This window comes from Corvus cornix, chromosome 1 (genome assembly GCF_000738735.6).
Source record: "Corvus cornix cornix isolate S_Up_H32 chromosome 1, ASM73873v5, whole genome shotgun sequence".
NCBI classification, from domain to species: Eukaryota; Metazoa; Chordata; class Aves; order Passeriformes; family Corvidae; genus Corvus; species Corvus cornix.
The window spans coordinates 29,955,147-29,973,349 of NC_046332.1; positions in this window are offsets into that span (position 1 = coordinate 29,955,147).

Sequence of the window (18,203 nt, forward strand, 5' to 3'; positions counted from 1 at the left end):
TATTTTTTCTGAAGAGAGCTAGTCTTTAAAACCTAGGTTATAGATCTTGCACATGGCTCTCTTGGTTTGTTGTTAGTGAAGCACTGTAAAGAATTAGACACATACTGATGGTATTTCCATAATGTGCCTACTTGAAATTTGTACAAATTTACAAAAGTGAAGCAAAAAAGAGAAGCAAGATGCTGAGTTGGTATATTATCACTAAACACCTCTTATCCTTGTCATTCTTCCTGTTCATTTCATGGATATTAATTTCATGTAAATTTTGATTCCTGTTTTCTTTGTGCTTGTTCTAGTAGTTTACATGTGAATGTAACTGAGGAATGTGGCTGGTAGCCTGTCTGCAGCTATGCCTTTGCTCCCGTAGCTGCAGTTTATGGTTGGTTTTTTTGCAGATCTGTGTGTCACACGGTGCCTCTGGTACTTCTGTAAGCAGGCTGTCCCCACACAGTAGTGGCCATTTCATCTCTTGTGGTTCAGTGCTTGTTCGTGCGCTGATGCATATGCTGATGCTTCCCTAAGTGCTTCTCTGCCTTAATATTTCATGTTTAAAAAGTAGAATAGCTGAGAACTTTCTAAATTCCTTAGTTTCATATATCCCATCATGCTAAGCTGCTTCCAGGCCCTGTCTGTATTTCAGTTCTCTTTTTTTTTCTGTGGGTGTTCAGCAGTGTTCTCTGTTCTGCTTCCTCAAGTTTGCTCCTCATGCCTTCATAGTCTTTTTTCTTTTTTTTTTCCCTGGTCTTGTTTTTGCTCTTAACAGGCCCTACTTGTCCTTGTCCCAAGCACACCCGCATATGGTACCCTAAGAATATTTCTTACTCAGTGTCTATTAAAGATAACCATTCTTTGTATTACTCTAAAAGTGTGTTTTCCTTTTTTCAGAGTGAGAAACGTTCTGTTGCTACATGTTTCTTTTTGGTATTTCTCGGCCCTAAATGTGTTAGAAGTAAAATAGAAATTAAAAGAAGTTTGTCACTGTGTAACATCTTTGTAGTGAGTGAAAGTTAGCAAATTGCAATACTGAGGAGACAGTTCCTGGCTTTTGCACTCATTTAACTGTCTTTGTTGAGGGGGATTGGTTCTGCAATCCATCTCTTCATGTACCTCACTTAAATTCAAGAGCTGTGGTCAAGAATCTGTTGGTGTCATGTTAAGTTTTGCTTTCCTTTGTCTTTCTTATCTTCTTTTGAATTTAAATAGTGGGTATCAACAATTAAATAGTAATTGGATATTCATACACAATTTTGGTATTGTACAGTATAGTGAAAACAGAGTAATAATAGTTTTGCGGTGATAATACTGACCTGTGCTGTGATGATTACAGAGTATAAACAGTTCCTTTTGCATGCCTGCATTTCCTATTAATTGGAATTGCACTGTTGTGCCAGCTACAGAAACAGTACTTGAAACTCTGCTTTGCTTAGTGTGATGAGATCTTGGGGTGGGGTATATTTGTATTGAGGCCAAACTTGGAGAGAGGTTGTAATTTTGTTCAGCATTAGATCTGGAAAACCTCTGTAACTTGTCTGGCCTGCATTCCCAGTTGTGCATGATGTAAACAGAGAGCTATGTCTTGACCACTGTCTTTTTATTTTTCTTTTTTATTTCCTTATATTTCGCCGTATCACCTTGGTTGCTTCTCCAATCCACTCTTTCCCTGTCTAGACAACTTGGTTTATCACTGTGCATTTACCTGTAGGTGTTCTGCAAAATCTAGGTTTGGAACCAGACATCACATCATCATCTCTGTGATTCTCTCATCCCGTGTTGTCATCGCTTCAGTATTTTTCCAGACACAGTGCTTTGGAGGCTGCCCTGCTGCTATAGTAATGTTGAGAAGGGAGAGCATGCAGTGCAACAACCAGGTCACTTCAAAAGCCTCAAGGGTGGAATCCTTGGGAGAGAGGCTGTCACTGTGGGCTTCTTTCTCCTGCACTGACCCCCTTAGTTTAGCTGGTGGTGCCCAGGCCAGTCAGCAGAGCACAGGCTGATAAGCTCAGCCCTACACTGCTTCCTGGCTTGAGCACTTCAGCCTAGACATGGGCCAGTCGGGGAGATTGACGATCACTGGGTCACTGCTGCTGTGCTCTTCTGTGCTTTTTACATGCCTGGTGCTGAGATTCAGGCAAACTCCTTGGTCTCCTGAATGTTTGCCCTGATCTGCTTTGCATCTACTATCCCAGTTGGTGGAAGGGAGTTGAGTAAGTAGTACTGGGGTCCAAAATCCTGTTAAACACATTAGGAAGAGTTTCTGTCAGAAATGAAGTACGCCTCCATATTTTTCTCAGCATTTTAATTTAAAAAATGATTTGTATTTTTTATAACCACACTTCTGATGATTTCTAATGAAGGCAAAAGTCTTCCTTCTAGTTCTGCCCATCTTTTTCTTCCTAGAGAACATATATAGCAGCTGCCAGAGCTGTCTGTAATATATCTGCTGCTTCTTCCCTACAGCCCTCAAGATTCAGGAGAAAAAGAAAGAGATAGTGATCTTCCAAGGGAAAAGATTGGGATTGCTCTCTAGCATCTCTGATAACCATCCATGTTCAGCAGCTTAGCAGTAATAGCACTTGTCTCTAACAGTATGAAGCAGGAGGAAGCAGGGAAGGAAGGGACAGTATTCCTTACAGCTGTGATGTCACTAGTGGACCAGAGGTGACATCTCCATGGGGATGAGGCAGTGTGAAGAAGTTGGGCTTTTGGAGAAATGAAAAACCAACCTCCACGGTTTTCTAGTCCTTCTTTCCAGCCTTGTGGACAGTGCTGTGTTCCAGGGGAGAATATGTGCTTAATCTTCCTGGTAACATGCCTCTGCACAGCTTTCTGTGGTCCTATATGCAAGGTAAGATTGAGGGAAGACGTCCTCTCAAAATCGTTCAAAGTGCTCTCTGCAGCTTGAATATTTCTGTGGCTTGGATTGGGGATCTCTCGTCTTAGCCCAGTCTTATTAACAGCTCATGTATTTTGAAAACAGCTTAGTTTGTGAGCAGTGAGTGGAAATGAAGAATTGCAGCCCAGTTGTGAGACTTCACTCTGGAACAAGCAACCCCTGCAACAGGAGAGGAGGCCCAGTAGAGGGAGGGAAAGAAAAGCGTTTTCAATATCTAAATTTCCAGATTTAGTTAGGGTTGTGTGTGTAACTTTGTGTTATAACACCACTGGTTCTGATATCAGTTGTCACATGGAGTCACTTTGGGTGGGAGATGTTAAAGGAGTCTAACAGCCTTGGTTATATACAGGTGACTGTTTGGTGTAGTAGCAAAAGGATAAGAGGGGTTCCTAATGATGCTTTCCTCTCTAAACTCTATTCCTATTCTTCCCATTGCTCTACTGATACACCCTTTTGCATTGTGATTTGGTAGGTGGCTTTTTTGCTTTTATTTCCAAGGTCGACCACTTTTAACTGTTGCAGATTTCTCTCCTGCAGCCAAATTGGGGTCTTGAGATTGGCCATTGTTTTTAAGATATCTGTGTGTCTGTTACGTTGCCTGGAACGATGGGGAGGGGGCACAGAATTGCATTTTTCTGCTCAGATTCATGGGCTGTGATTAATGTCCCTTTGTGCAAGGCAGTTTGGCATCACTGGTGTGGAGCCCCTGCTGATTTTTACACCATCTGAGTTAGCTGTGTTTCGTTGGAAGTTTAGTTACTCATTGAGATGAAGGTGGCATTGAACATGTGTTGCTGTAGACTGTACCAAAAGATGAGCCAACTCTGGAAGGCAAATAGCCAAAGGAAATGACAAGGTGACAGGACACAGGAAAAGAGCATGTCAGTAACTACTAGTTGTAACTCATCTGTGGTGCAGTGACAGCTGTCCATTATGCTGCAGAGTCCATTGGATGGAAAGAGATGAAAAACAACCAAGGTTCTGTCTGTTGGCTGGCCACTATTCTTTGCATGCATCCTGTTTTTCACCTTCTTGTTGGGAATTACTGCCAGTGTCACACCACATTTGCAGGTAGAAATGTTTGTTCTCAAACAACTGTGCACTGACAGGAAGGGCAGCAGGGACCCACCTGCCCAGGCTTAGGTGCAGGTTTTTTTGTCACATAGGGAGCCCCCAGTGAGCTGTGTGCAGCTGAAGATGCCAGCAACAAAAGCAAGGATGCAGCCACAGGAATTTAGCATTGAGGACACTGTGCAGACCCATTTTTGAACATGTTCTTAAGGCATCCAAATCTTGCAGAATTACTAGTCACAGCCATCAACTTTTGATTAAATTTCCATCTCTTTCCTTTAACCCACATGGTCGGTGTTTAATGTCACTGCATTCAGTGTCCCTTGGAGCAGAACACACTGTGGTGCCTTGTTTTGTTTGTATAGAGTTGGCAAGCAGGTAATAATGTGTTGCTTTGGTTGCCTGGAGGAGTTCAGCATCTTTTAATTACATGTTTTTGGAAGTGTTCTTTAACAGATGTAACCCTTAGGAGCTGGAACAATGATTATGAGAAGCAAGCTGGTTTGGAGGGATTTGGAAGCAGATGTTGTGAGCCCAGAATGGTGAAGCGCTTTCAGAGAGGTGAAATTCATGCTCATATGCAATCCTACTCTTGGAAGCTTTTTCTACAATTCCTATCTTCCCCATTAGTTTTGGGAACCCTCCCAGAGTTTTGGATACACCTCCTCAGGACAGCAATGCTCCCCTGTCACTGAACTTCTGATAAAACCTATCCTAACCCTGCACTTGTCTTTGGCATAGAGAGGGTGTGGGCCGCAAGGGTTTGTTTTTCTCACTGGTGTGTCAGAAGAGCTGCCAATCATGTCTGTTTCCAGATGTGGTTTTGTCACAGGCACCTACCAATGACTGGTGTTCGAATGACATCTGCCAAGGTGAAAGAGGTGAATTTCAACATCCCTAAGTCACTTCTAACCGTGCTGGACTTCGATCTTATTTTGCCAAGTGCGCTTTGGACCCATTAACTTAACGGAGAGTAGGAAACACGAACATGGAAAAAAACAAGCCTAAGATGACTGAATCACACATTAACAGATACATCTCAAAGCAGAGATCTGTTTTACTTATTTCTGTTGGTGTACATAGTAAATACAGGAAACAAGATGGCATATCTACCACGTTACAACGGGTCTAATTTATCCCTCGCTAAATCAGTCCATTTCAGTGGATGTGATGGGTGGAAAACATCTCCCAAGAGGGTGAGTTAGCTTTCTTGAGGCTGTGTTTCCCTCTGCTGGTGTGGAGTTAATACTGCTGATAGTTTTTTTCCTCAAAACCAAGCTTCTGAAGCTGCTGCTTCCTCATAATCCCAAGAAACATTTAGACTTGTCCTCATCATGAAGATTTTATTCCTTATATCCAATTTAAATCTACCCTCTTTCAGTTTAAAACTTTGACCCTTGTCCTCTTCCAGTGTCTCACCATACTCACAGTAAATAATTTCTTCCTAATATTTAATCTAAACCTGATCTCTTTTGGTTTAAAGCCATTCCCTCTTGTGCTGTCACTGTATACTATCACTTGTAAAAAGTTCCTCTCTAGCTCTCTTGTGGCACCGCTAGGTACTGGAGGGGGCTCTAAGGTCTCTTTGGAGCCTTTTATTCTCCAGGCTGAACAATCCAAACTCTCTTGGCTTGTCTTCATAGCAGAGGTTCTCAAGACCCCTGATCAGCTTTGTGGCCTTCTTTGGACTCTGGACTAGGAGGTGCACATCCTTCTTATGCTGGGGGTACCAGAGATGGATGCAGCACTCCAGGTGGGGTTTCATAAGAGTGGAGTAGAGGGGGAGAATCTACTCACTCGACCTGCTGCCCACACTGCTTTTGCAGTGCAGCCCAGAATACAGATGGCTTTCTGAAAAAACAAACCCCACTGTGTGTAAGAGCCTGGACTATCTGACAGCATCAAGCAAACACAGGGAATGAAACTATCTAAGTTAGGGAGCTAATGTGTTTTGAGATCTGAATATCATAGATCCAGGAAATTCACTGGCTGTGCATCTCTGCAGGGCGGGCAGGCTGTTGGCAGACCATCTAAGCAAGACAGCCTGCGTATTCCACCAATCATCTCTGCAGGTGTATTTTGATCATCAGCTTTAGGTTATCTAAGATCATGCCCTTGCTGAAAAGGTTAATTCTACAAATTCAGCAACAGTACAACCTGAGATTAATTTGAGATGGTTTTCGAAGTGGATCCTAAAGCACCTATAATATCCTGAGTATTCCATAAATACTTACCTCCTCCACGGTGGGCCTCCGTGTGACCAAAGACAACGCAGATTACCTTCCTTTTGTTCTCCTTAACAGAATAGCTCAATAGCAATACTTCAGAGGTTTCCTTAGCTGATACACAGCATCTCTCAGTATAAGTGAGGTTCAGGGAAAGAGTAGAGAAGACAGTGCTCAGTGGTATCAATTTCAGTTTTACCCTGAGAGCCTGTCCACACCACCCTGTGTTCTCTGTCCACACAATCACCAGGAGTCATTACTGCTACTCAAAATGATAATGTGTTGCAGAATTTAGAATTACTGTTCCATCAAGACTGGTATTCCTCAGCTGGCAGTGTGGAGTATTCCTGAGTGCCATCTATGAAAACAAGATTGTTTTACAGATACTTAGAGAATGTAAACAGCAGAGCTCTTCTCTGCCAGAACTGTTAAGTGGAAATATTTTTCAAAGCTGAAAAAGAAAGTGCTTTAGACAATCTTCACATTCAGGTGCTTCAGAGTGTTTGTCATTGTTAGAACCTATTTTACAGTAGGAGAGAGTTGCATTTGATAGCAATATCTGCCTGCTGCTTACCAGTGCAATATGAATCCAGTGTCTCAGACCAAGCCAGGAAAATTTCATCCCTGTAGCACTTCAGGTCTTTCAACCCTTCACAAAACCATTGTTCAAACTGCTATTTTCTTCTTCAGTCTATTATTTATTAATGAATATGACTTTTTAGTGACTATTATTTCAGCTTGCAAAGTTACAAACTGTATGTCAAAATCAAAGTTTCCAAAGTATTCCATTCAGAGCCATGAAACATAAACCCACATTTATCTAAAAAAAATGGTGCCAGACGTTTATGATGATCAAGACTTAGGAATGCCTTTGCTTTTGAGTTTGTTTTGTTTAGTTGAGTTTTTTTCCAATGAGCTTAATTATCCTGAAATTAAGCAAAACTGTCACACCATTGTAAATTGACATTCTAAGCCCAAAGACTCAAACAAAATGAGATCCCTTAGCAGGTTCTTTGATTATACCTTCTTTTGACAGCACAGAAAATTTGGATCAAAGGCCAACAGACAGATTCAGTTGGAATAGCTTATGCTATAAGCAAGCTGAATTTTCCACAGCATGGCCCCCTAAGCAGTTTCCACAGCTGCTGCAAGCATTTACCTACTAGTTGTAGGGAGAGTGGTATTCAGGTGATCTCCCAACTCAGTGCACTGCCAAACCCAGGCTCTAGCTCATTACTGTAAGTGGGATCCACAAAAAAAAAAAAAAAAAAAAGTTTTGTTTTTGAATTCCAAGACTTACTGATCTGTTACTGGTTTTTGGCAAGTGAAAATCCCTTGACACATCTTCTTATACTTTGCCTGTGACTTTAATATTCTAGAAAAATAAGAAATTAAGTGAAGACAGAAGGGATTATTCTGCTCCTTACTGCTTGGGAGTGGGACACAAAAGTATGTTGGGTACACATTATCCTTGATGCAGAAATAATTCTAAGCTGCTGTGTGTGCATCTCCTGTGTATCTGCAGATGCTTGAGAACTTGTAGCTGAACATAGAGGTGGTTCTGAGTGATTATTTCCCTATTCTCACTGGTTTCTGGGCTGAGAGCTCTGCCATATTCCACCTTGTCCCCCACCTTCGAATGGTTTTCTCTTTCTTGGCTTCTGGCTGTATATATGAACTTCCCAATAATTTATTTCCCTGCTTTCCCTGCAGTCTCACTCCTGCTGGTTCTGGTTCTTAGAGAGTTCTGTGGCCAAGTCTGGCCATTCACAGTCACTGCTTGCAGGCCGTCCTGCAGTCATCCATCCCTTTTGTGTGCCTCTGGGTGCTGCTTTTGGCACTTCTGCAGCTAGGCATCATTTGCCTTTCACTTACTGAATGGTAACACAGGGAAGGAAGTGAATGTTGTGAGCAGACAAGGCCAATACCTGTCTCAGCACAAGCATTTGCTTCTTGTTGTTGAAGCTACATCTGTCCTCACTTTTGGAGCGCTAGGAAGGAATTTGCCAAGTTGCTGTGTGGGGATGGTACATGTGGTGGGTTAGTCAGCACTAGCAGAGGGGCTTCAGCAACCTCTTAAACTCCAGCACGTTCTGAGTGAGCCCGTGCTTGTTTCCAAGCTGCAGTTCCAATGGGAGCCAGGTATAAAGAAGGATCACCAGAAAATTTTGATGCTGAAATTCAACATTACAGTTCCCTACATTCCTACTTGGGAAAGTGTGCACTTTGTGGCAGAAGCATTCAAAGTATTTGGTGGAAGGAATACTCAGCCCTGGAGAATGTAACCCAGGACCAGTAACTGCAGCTGAAACCAGCTGGTTACAGTGAAGAGAATGACCCTTAATGAGGTGCTACAGTTTTGCTTAGAGTTAACCTGGATTCTCAAGTCATTTCTGGCCTGTGTAAGAAACAGGTTTTGCATGGCCTGCATGTGTGCAAACACACTTTATGGTTATTGCACATGTGGAATGAACCCCAAGTTGACCCAGAAGCAAATGTTGCAGCCACAATCATGGCCTGCTTAGGTAATCCCTTCTGAAGAAGTAACTGCTCAGCCCTTGAGAAAGAGGGCATGTTTGCCTGTAAGGCATAACTATATTAGTGACATTCCTTTGCTCTGGAAAGCAGATGTTTCCTAGGGAGCAAACTGCCCAACAGTTCCAGGTTATCCACATTTCAGAATTTGAGTGGAGCCAGCTCTGGGCAGAAATCCCAAGTGCCAGGTATTTTGCTTAGGCCATAGACGAGGAGAAAGAGGATTCTAAAAGCCTAGTAAAGATTTCTATAGTAAAATGCTCCCTTGCTTTTTATTATCTGATGTTGTTGTCTGACTTCAAAAACATCTTTTGTTCTTGTTAATTGATTCAACATCTCATTATTTGTCTGCAGCTGATCTCATTTTGCTTTGAGGCAGAGAAGTGCTCTGCCTTCAGAGTTGTCTGTCTTCCAAATCTGTTGTCTGCAATTTCTGAGCACGCCTTTGTAATTTCTAAGTCCCAACTGAAATTAAACTGTAAAATGAGCAATAGTTAGTTCCAGACAAAGTTTTGAATGAAAAGCAATGAACTTAGGTTCTCTGAATTAAGGAAAACTACTCAAGAAATTACCTGTCCTTAGGAATATTCAGCTTTTAGACATCACAAGGGAGGACAGTGATGCCAGTTACAAGTACCATGGCAGTAACGAAACTCTGTCTTTTACCTATGACTGAAGGCAGGTAAGTGTATATGAAAGTTCTCTTAGAAGGGTCAGTGTGGCCTTTTTCCCTCCTCTTTTTGGGTGTTTTACTTTGTGGAGACAAGGTGTTAAATGCAAATAGCCAAGAGTTTAAGCACTTTCAGCTCTCTCCTGTGGCCATTACAATTGCTGTGAACAGAGCTTCAGAGCAAAGACCACCTGGAGATGCTGGGGACTGAACATGTAAGACAAGATATCTGTCACTGAGCCACAGTTCCCTGCATATGCTGGAAAAGCCCTGGGAAATTGATATCAAGGTCCCAGAGTTTATTTGCAGTCATTGTGGGACTCTTGCCTTAAAATATGAGATTAAGTCCTCAGTGGAGGTTCTTGGAATCCCAGTTTGTCAGAAACTTTATTCTACCTGTTGCCTGCCAGATTTGTCTCCTAAGGAGATCTGGAGACAGAGAAGGCAAAGGGTAAAACATTAGAAAACGAGAAAAGGCAGATCAGGGAAGAAGATGTGCAAAGAGTGGAGTATATGGGTTATGCTGTAAGCAAAACATCCCATCTACTGCTCCTGGTATGTGGGCTTGGGGACCTGTCATAAACCACATGAGGTTCTTTAGTGGACCACACTTCGACTCAAATGTTTTTCAAAAACTTCAGGATAGGGTCTGCTTCTCAGATAATGAAGGGGCAGTTTTCTTAATGGCTTTTATTGCTCTTACCAGTATTGCTAAGAAGTCCTATCCTTAAATAGGACTTCTTGTTGTTCTGCCTGAACTTGCCATCATCCTTCAGCTTTACCTACTCTGCCTGTTCAGCTTTACTCTAAACATTTTTCTGCTGCCTTGATTTTAACAACTTTCATACATTTTCTAGGTTGTGATTCTGCTTCCCTGTCCTTGAAATTCATGTTCTTTTTATGAAGGTATAATCATGTCAAGGCAAACAAAAGACAAATGTGTTGTAAATAGGTATAATCTTCATCTTTCCCTCTCTAGCCTTTCTGATTTTTATCTGTGCTCCTCACTGTCCTTCCTCACTTTAAACTGGAAATCCTCAGGCAGCTCTGCCAGAGCTGCTTGCATGTTAAAATAAATTATATTGTGAAATGTGGTTTCATGGCAACTCTAATGTCCTAAGGGCCTGAATGCCACGTCCCTGTACACCGAGTTGAAAAAAAAGAGATCATTTAGGCTAGACAGACATTCTTGGTATTTTACAAGATGCCTGGAGACACACTGGGAACACAGTATGGAATTAGGATGCCAGTGAGGAGAGTACAACCATTTTCAGAGGTTTGTTTGGCTGAGAGAATCTAGTAGGAGTAGCTAAAAAGTAAAGAGAAAGTCTCATATAACTATTTGTAAGCTTTTTTTTTTATACAAACCCCCAACATCCAACAGCTGGTGGGGACTGTGTCTGTCAGCCTTGCAGTGGGACTAAAAACTGGTTCTTGAGCTACTTCCCAGAAATCATTCTACCTATATGCAAGGTCAGGAAAAGCAAAGTATGTTGGTATGGGCTTATCAATACATAGAAATATAACATTCCTGAAACTTGTGTTCCTTGGTTCATTCGCTGTGGGCAAAGTGTGTTGAAAGAGGAGCTTCCCTGTTATTAACTCCAACGTCTTGATTTCCAAATATTTGCGACTGGAAAATTGCAGTAGTGGTAGTTTAAGTTTACAGTGCTGTGCAAATATGCAAGAAGACTTAAAAAAAGCCACAAAGGAAATCTTAGGTCTAAGCATATGCATACATTCAGCATGCCAAAAGAGGGACATAAACAACTTTTGCTGGACTCCTGGAGCTTCCAGGCTACTGTAACACCTACCATAATGCAGATGAATAGAAAATAACCTTCATGCACCGATAAAACAGAATTTTACTTTTACTATCTGAATCTCAGCAAGCAGTGGACCTTTCAAAATTTAAATCTGTAGATAATCTTCAGCAAAGGCTCTTTGTGAGCAGTGGAGAATTGTTTCCTCTGTTCCCTCTCAACTTTTTGCAGCCTTCCCTTTGAACAGCCTCATTCCCGTAACTGCTTTCCTCTGGCTAAACGAGCTGTTCATCCAGCTGCTTCACTGTTTACTGTTTTCTTCCCCTGTTATCTTGCTGCCTTTGTGGGAGCGATTAGCATCTGAAAAGGCTTCAGTCTGTCTCACTCCTGCCCCACGCGGGGCCTAAAAGTGACACAAAACTGTGCAAACTGTGCCCTGGCTTCTCCACGATCAAACTGGCATACTTGCAAAGTTGGAGCTGTAAGGCCAGATCGAATTGATTCCTGGTGACAATCTGCTTTCCCTCAAATCCAGGTACCTGGGAGAGATCCCAGGGCATTGTGCTGTGAGGGATGTTGTAACCATGTTTCCTAGGTGAGGCAATCAGTACCTTTGAGCTGTCTGTTAAATCTCGAGTAAATGAACTATCAAACCTGACACCTGTGATCTTCTGCTGCTTCAGGCTCAGTGGGGACAGCAGCCACAGCACAGGAGCTGTTCTACTGCGCTGGTGAGTTTTAGACAGAGCTTGGTCTGCTGAGAGCACCTACCTGGTAAGATTCAGGAATTTTTCCTACCTCAAGTACTTTACAGCTTTGGATAGATGTTGGATGAAAGGCCTGATGGCAAAAGTGTAGCAAAGGCATAGGGAATACAGCGGGAGGAGGCAGGGAAGGAGGCTGGCAGCTTGGTTTGAGTGATCACGTATTGTTCTTCAGTTCAGCGGCTGAGGATACAGTGGGTGCCCTGTGGGTGTAGGTATGTGGTTATAATGTGATATGGGAACCACAAAAACCATGGGCTTTCCCTCCATGGGTACTGTAGCCAAAGGGACTAAAGGAGAGAAAAGCTGGACATTTTTGTGATTTCGTATGACTTTTGGGGGGTAACTGTAGCAGGGGTTTTGAAAAGCCACTACCAGTCTTGTGCTGAGAACCTTTTGATAGAACTACTCCAGTAGATACGCTTTTCCCTCTCCAGTTTCACCCTCTCTTTCCTGTTCTTCGTAAGGTAGAAACAGAGGAGAGGGGGAGCAAAAGCCTCCTCCTCTCATTCCATTTGCCATGGATTTTTGCCTACAAGGAATAGCTAGTCACTGCCATAGTGGCACAGAAGGCCAAGGACTGGAGCATGTGTAGACAGGTGCCCTGGGGGGATGGTTCCCCCCTCTCACCTCTCTGTCTCTTTCCAGGCCTCCCTGCTCAGAGGCACAGTGGTGATGAAGGATGGTGGCCCAGGCAGAAAGGTGACACAGGTGTGGTACCTCAGTGGAGACGTTGTTTCCATGGCATTGCTACTGGGTGGCAGAGAAACAATCCCGATGTCACGGGGGAGCAGCTAAGGGGCTCTTCTGACTGACAGGTGGGGTACTGAGTGTCTGTTCCTCCTACCCTGTGCAGGGCACATCCCCAAGCACTTACTGCCTCAGTCTCTGCACTTTCCTGGGCCATTTCCTCTGTATTCCCAAATGCTAATGCTGGAGCCCACAAACCTTGCTGGGTCCCTTTGACACCTGAGAAGGCAAATCCAAGGTTCGGATGAGAAGCCAGCCTGTGGACCTGGAAGGTTATCTTCAGAGCTGAGTCATCTCACTCTAGAAATGGACTCTGTGTGTCTCTCCCCACTAACTGAAAAGGGAACCTAAAGAATTAGTTCAGAATTACATGCTTAAAGATGGCCAAGATGAATCTCACACTGAGTAAGTCAAGCTCTCTCTGCATAGTGGTGTATCTGTCTTTATTTCTTTTCCTCTATTTACTTTTCAAGAGGAGTTTGCACATAAGGATCATGTGTATGAGCTGGGGACAATCAGTCCCTACTACCAGAGGAGCTATTTACACCAACAGACATAGAGCAGCACCCCAGGAGATACCTCAAAGCCAGGGGCCTGCATTGGGTGCTGGCCTGTGCCAGAGAAGGGGGTGTGGATGGATCATAACACTGACCCTGTGGATCACTTCTTTGTGAGAAGTGTGTGGGGGACTTGTGCATGAGGCAGTGGTGGCCAAAGCCAAGATGCCGTGGGCAATGGCAAAACTGGTCTTGACTGCAGCTTTTGTGCTCTGTGATTAGTTCAGACAGCCCTGGAGGTGGTCATTGGATATAGGCAACTGTCCTCCTGTTCCACAGCATCTCTCCACCCCTTTGTGCTGTTGGTTCTCCTTTTCTTCCAGGCATAGTAACTAGCTGCGACCTTTGCACTCATCCCCAGGCACATTTCTCTGCTACTTCACTTCTTGCTGTCTGATCTCGTTGTATTTTTCATGGCATTAATAGAGGATGAAGGAATGTGAAAGATTTTCAATGAGGGGAGTTTTCAACTGAACACGTACTGCACTTCTTTTCCAGGTAGTGGGAATGACAAGCTTGTTGTAGATCTTCAGAAACTCGCTGACCTTGAGAAGGATGTTGGAAGTATGGAAAGTTGCTTCTAAAGTAAAGGACACTGCATCCTTTTGAATGCAGGAATGCCTCCAAATTAGAGGGCATAACTGAGGAATCTGGGGAAGGACTCTAGGAGGGAATAGTGTTAGATCTGGCTGATTAGCCTCTGACTTCCTCCTCTCTTTGCCCTAGCCCTGAAGTTCTTTCTCTCCATCCCTCTTTCCTCTTCTTACTCTGTTCCGAGTCCCTCACCAACAGACAGCAGGTCTCAGTGCTGGGAAAAGAGCTGGAGTCACAACTGCAATGTTTCCGAGGTCAACTGATGCCAATTGAAGTGCTATAAATTATTTGATTAAATAGATTTCAATGAACAAATAAAGAAGCCTTTATTTAATCAGTTCCATCTTCTTTTGAGCTGGTAACCAGTATACACTGAGCAAATGTTGTCAACGTTGCCTTTTAAACCTATTTTTGCTATCCAGAAGTGTGTGCTGTGGCTGTGCATGTTTGATCAGCCCTGCCAGGTTAATGTTTTAGAGTATTCACTTTTTGTAGTTTTTCATGACAAGAATATAATGAGATAAATATAATTGTTTCTTCATTCCACAATTCATTCCTGTACAGCTTAATGGAATCTAGACTTCAATTACTGCACAAATCCCCCAGCACCTAAAATTTGTCATTAAGTAAAGCTACCTTGGATGTTTTGGATTCACTGAAAGTAAGCTTGTCTAAACATATTTGACATTTACATGGATTCAATTTAAACAAGGCAAGATTTATCTCTCAAAAAATAATTAACTGATTGATTTTTTTCTCTCTCTTTTTCTGGTCAATGTGTTCCTCAGTGTTTCAGAAATCATAGAGCTTAGCTCCTCACAACCAGTTCCTATTTGCAGATATGGAGGGCAAAAGCAATTTCCATGCTTTTGCAGTCCCCAAAGGCTTTTTCAGTTTGAATAAGCTAGTCAGTACTTCGAACCAGGTGAATAGACAGGAAAAAAAAGGAAATATTCTGTGGAGGCATGTACAGACCTCTCTTGTTAAAAACTGGCTGAACACTTTTGTAACTTCTGGACATTCACCACTGACTTTTACTTGCTCACTAGTCTATATTTAAGACCTTGTAGTAAACATGTAGGGCTTTATTAACCTTTTTACTGTAATTACTTGACTGTATTCTAAAAGGAAACAGTGTCTCACCATCCTCATGGTAAATAATTTATTCCTTATATCCAAACTAAATCCACCGTCTTTCAGTTTAAAACTTTGCCCCTAGGGCTGTGTAGCTAACCCATGACAGGCTGCCACTCCAGGCCCTGCTAGAAAGTCTCTCTCCACCTTTCTTATAAGCTCCAGTTACGTACTGGGAGGCTGCTCTAAAGTCTCTCTGGAGCCTTCTCTTCTCCAGGCTGAACAACCCCAACTCTCTCAGCCTGTCTGCACAGGAGAGGTGCTCCAGTCCTCTGGACAACCAGGTGGCCTCCTCTGGACTCACACCAAGAGATGAATGGCATTCCTGTACCAGTGGCCCCAGAACTGGATGCAGCACTCCAGGTGGGGTGTCACTAGGTGTCACCAGGGTAGTGAATAATGCAAGTGAACATGGAAAACTGGTTCTAAGGTCTGAATCTGAGCTTGTAAAATTGCATTTTTAGTTGCATTTAATTGCATTTAATCTTTAGTCCTGCAGACCTTTATCCTGGGGTCTGGTTTCTTCTGTGCAATGTCTCAGGTCAGATTGCTAGAACTATTCCCACAGAAAATGAGTTTTGTTTGGTTCTTCCACTGAGAAGGAGTTCCTTGGTTGTAATCAAAGTTGCCACTTAACTGAGAAAGTAAACGGCTTGGTCAAAATTAAGAATCTAGCCTAAGACTTGACAAATGTGCCCACAAATACACTACAGGTAAAGCATCACCACAGTTATTCAAGGTGGAACTGGCTTTATGCAGGACCCCAAACTTTACCACTTGGCTCTGGTTTGGGTTTTGATTCTTTGTTAACGCTAGAGATTATTCCTAAGCCACTGTGTTCAGATCTGGAAATCTTTGTGGTTTTGGTTGAGGCAGTTTATCAATTTGTAAACAGTTTTCAACTTCTATGAGTGCTTATCTACTTGATGATGAGATTTGAATTTACAAGTCAGGATGTCATGGTTAAGAGAAGTCACTATGCCCGGAGTGCTGCTGAGATTTCCTCTGTTTGGTGGGGTGAGTAAGAGAGGTGAAGTGAGAGCCAGGGGTTTGGTATTGGGCCGAGAAGGCTCAGAAGAGGATAGACTCTTCCAATGGCATGTGAGGATTTTCTGAGTGTTAGCTGGTGCACTAGTTATTGAGCCCTTTTGTGAGAAGTGTGCAAAGTTACAGGTCTCAGGGTTCACATGTGTCCTTTGAAGAGAGATCCATGGCTTGCCTGTGGTTTGAGCACCTTCTTATGACAGTTTCCAAACTTCCTTGGGCATCATTTTGAAGTTTGCCCAACCTGAATTCCAGCTAAAGAAATTAAAGCCTACAGTCTAAAGGCTGGGAAAAAAAATTAGTAAGATTTGCAGCTCTTTGAATGATCTTGGTGTAGGGGCCAAGCATTGAGAGAGGCATAGAACAGTTTACACTATGTTTCCTTCAAACTTTCTGACCCAGTCAGTTCCTGCTCCTTCTGCTGTGTTTGTCCAGGTGTGTTCTCAACTCCTTGCTTGGTTTTGGTGCAATGGACAAATCTGCTGTCAAGGCAGCAGAAAGAGGGTGCAGCAGTCTACTTTGCCATTGTGGAGAGATTCTTTAAAGGGATTCCATTATGTTATGGATGCTAGTCAGGTTGCAGAATCACTAGGGCCTGACAGATTTTTAATGAACCTTACATGGACTATGAGATATTGCTAATGTAGAGATTTACTTCACTATCAGAACACAAGGATAACAAATCTCACTGTGTTTGAAAATGCTACACAGCAGCTACAGAGTGGGTGTAGGTCTGTGTAAAAGGCAAGTTGGAAGTGTCAGTGATTAGGAGCATGAAGTTTGTGATTGGAAAGGAAAGAAGGCAACAACAGACGAGGCCCAAGGCCTGTATGAAGTTCATGATGAGTGTCTAGAGGAGAATGAAGAGTGATTCAGTTGCTTTGATGAATTACTCTGCACTACAGGCTCTCTAACAGATGTGATTCTTCAAAGAAAGTGAGGACTTCCTCCTCTCTGTTCCTGTCAAAGTGCTCTGCAGACATCGGTACTTCTCCGGTACTGTTCTCATGAAGTTCTTTGAGACTACTGCCTTTTTATTTTCTTCAAAGATATTAAAACACAGGAGTGATTTCCACGGTCCTTGTCCTCATTCTGAATCACAGACAATGTCATCCATTCATCATATGTGTGACCTTTACTAAGACTTCTCTGCTTCCTTTTCAGTTTTTGGTTCAGGTTTTAACTGTGGAGAAGAGGTATCTATATGGTTTTGCATTGCCAGCGTGCACTATGTCCTTTGCTCCAGCTGAAGTGTGTTTTCAGGAGGAGCAAATCCCTTACTCCCCACGGGTCTCTTGGCTCAACACTGTCACAAAGGCCTTCTTGGAGTCTATTTAGACAAAGAAAATGAAGAGCTAGAAATGCTGCACAACCTTGCTTTGCTTTCTCTGTTGCAGAGATTTTGTCTGGGTTTGTGACACCTGTGCAGCTGTCAGTCACTTCCTTCGATGCAGATCCTTCAAATGTATGTTCATGTGACCAAAAGCCAGGTTTGCCAAAGCTAAACAAGGAATAGGGAGCACACCTGGGCAAACACGGTAGGAGGGCATGGTGGGACAGGGTCAGGGAGATCTCCCCGGTGCTGGCCCAGTAGGTGCAGCTCCTGCCAGAAATCTGCCAGCATCTGGACCTCTCTGGCTGTGATTTCTGATAGATCTGGCTCACGCTTTTTGCAGGGAAATCTGGTTTTATACAAAAAAATTGTAAGTTGGCCTGGCAGAGTCTTTTCAGTGGTGCTGAGCAATAAGACACGAGGCAATGGGCAGAAACTGATGCACAGGAAGTTCCACCTGAATATGAGGAATAACTTCTTCACTGTGCAGGTGACCGAGCACTGGAACAGGCTGCCCAGAGAAGTTGTGGATTCTCCCTCACTGGAGGTATTTGAGAACTGTCTGGACACAATCCTGTGCCATGTGCTCTGGGATGAATCAGCTTCAGCAGGGAGGTTGGACCAGATGATCCACTGTTGTCCCTTCCAGTCTGACCCATTCTGTGGTTCTGTGAGCGTCATTCTCAGTAACCTGACCTCTTTCTTTGAGAAGGACGCAAAGAGACAAGAACGGGGAGAATGTGTTCATCGAAATAAAAAGTGTCTAGTTTCCCTTGCCTGGGAGCCTAACAGTGATTTAGACCAACTCAGAACTGATTTCTATCAGCCTCCAGACAGTTATCTCAATTAGCTGAGCAGTGAGATGTTCGC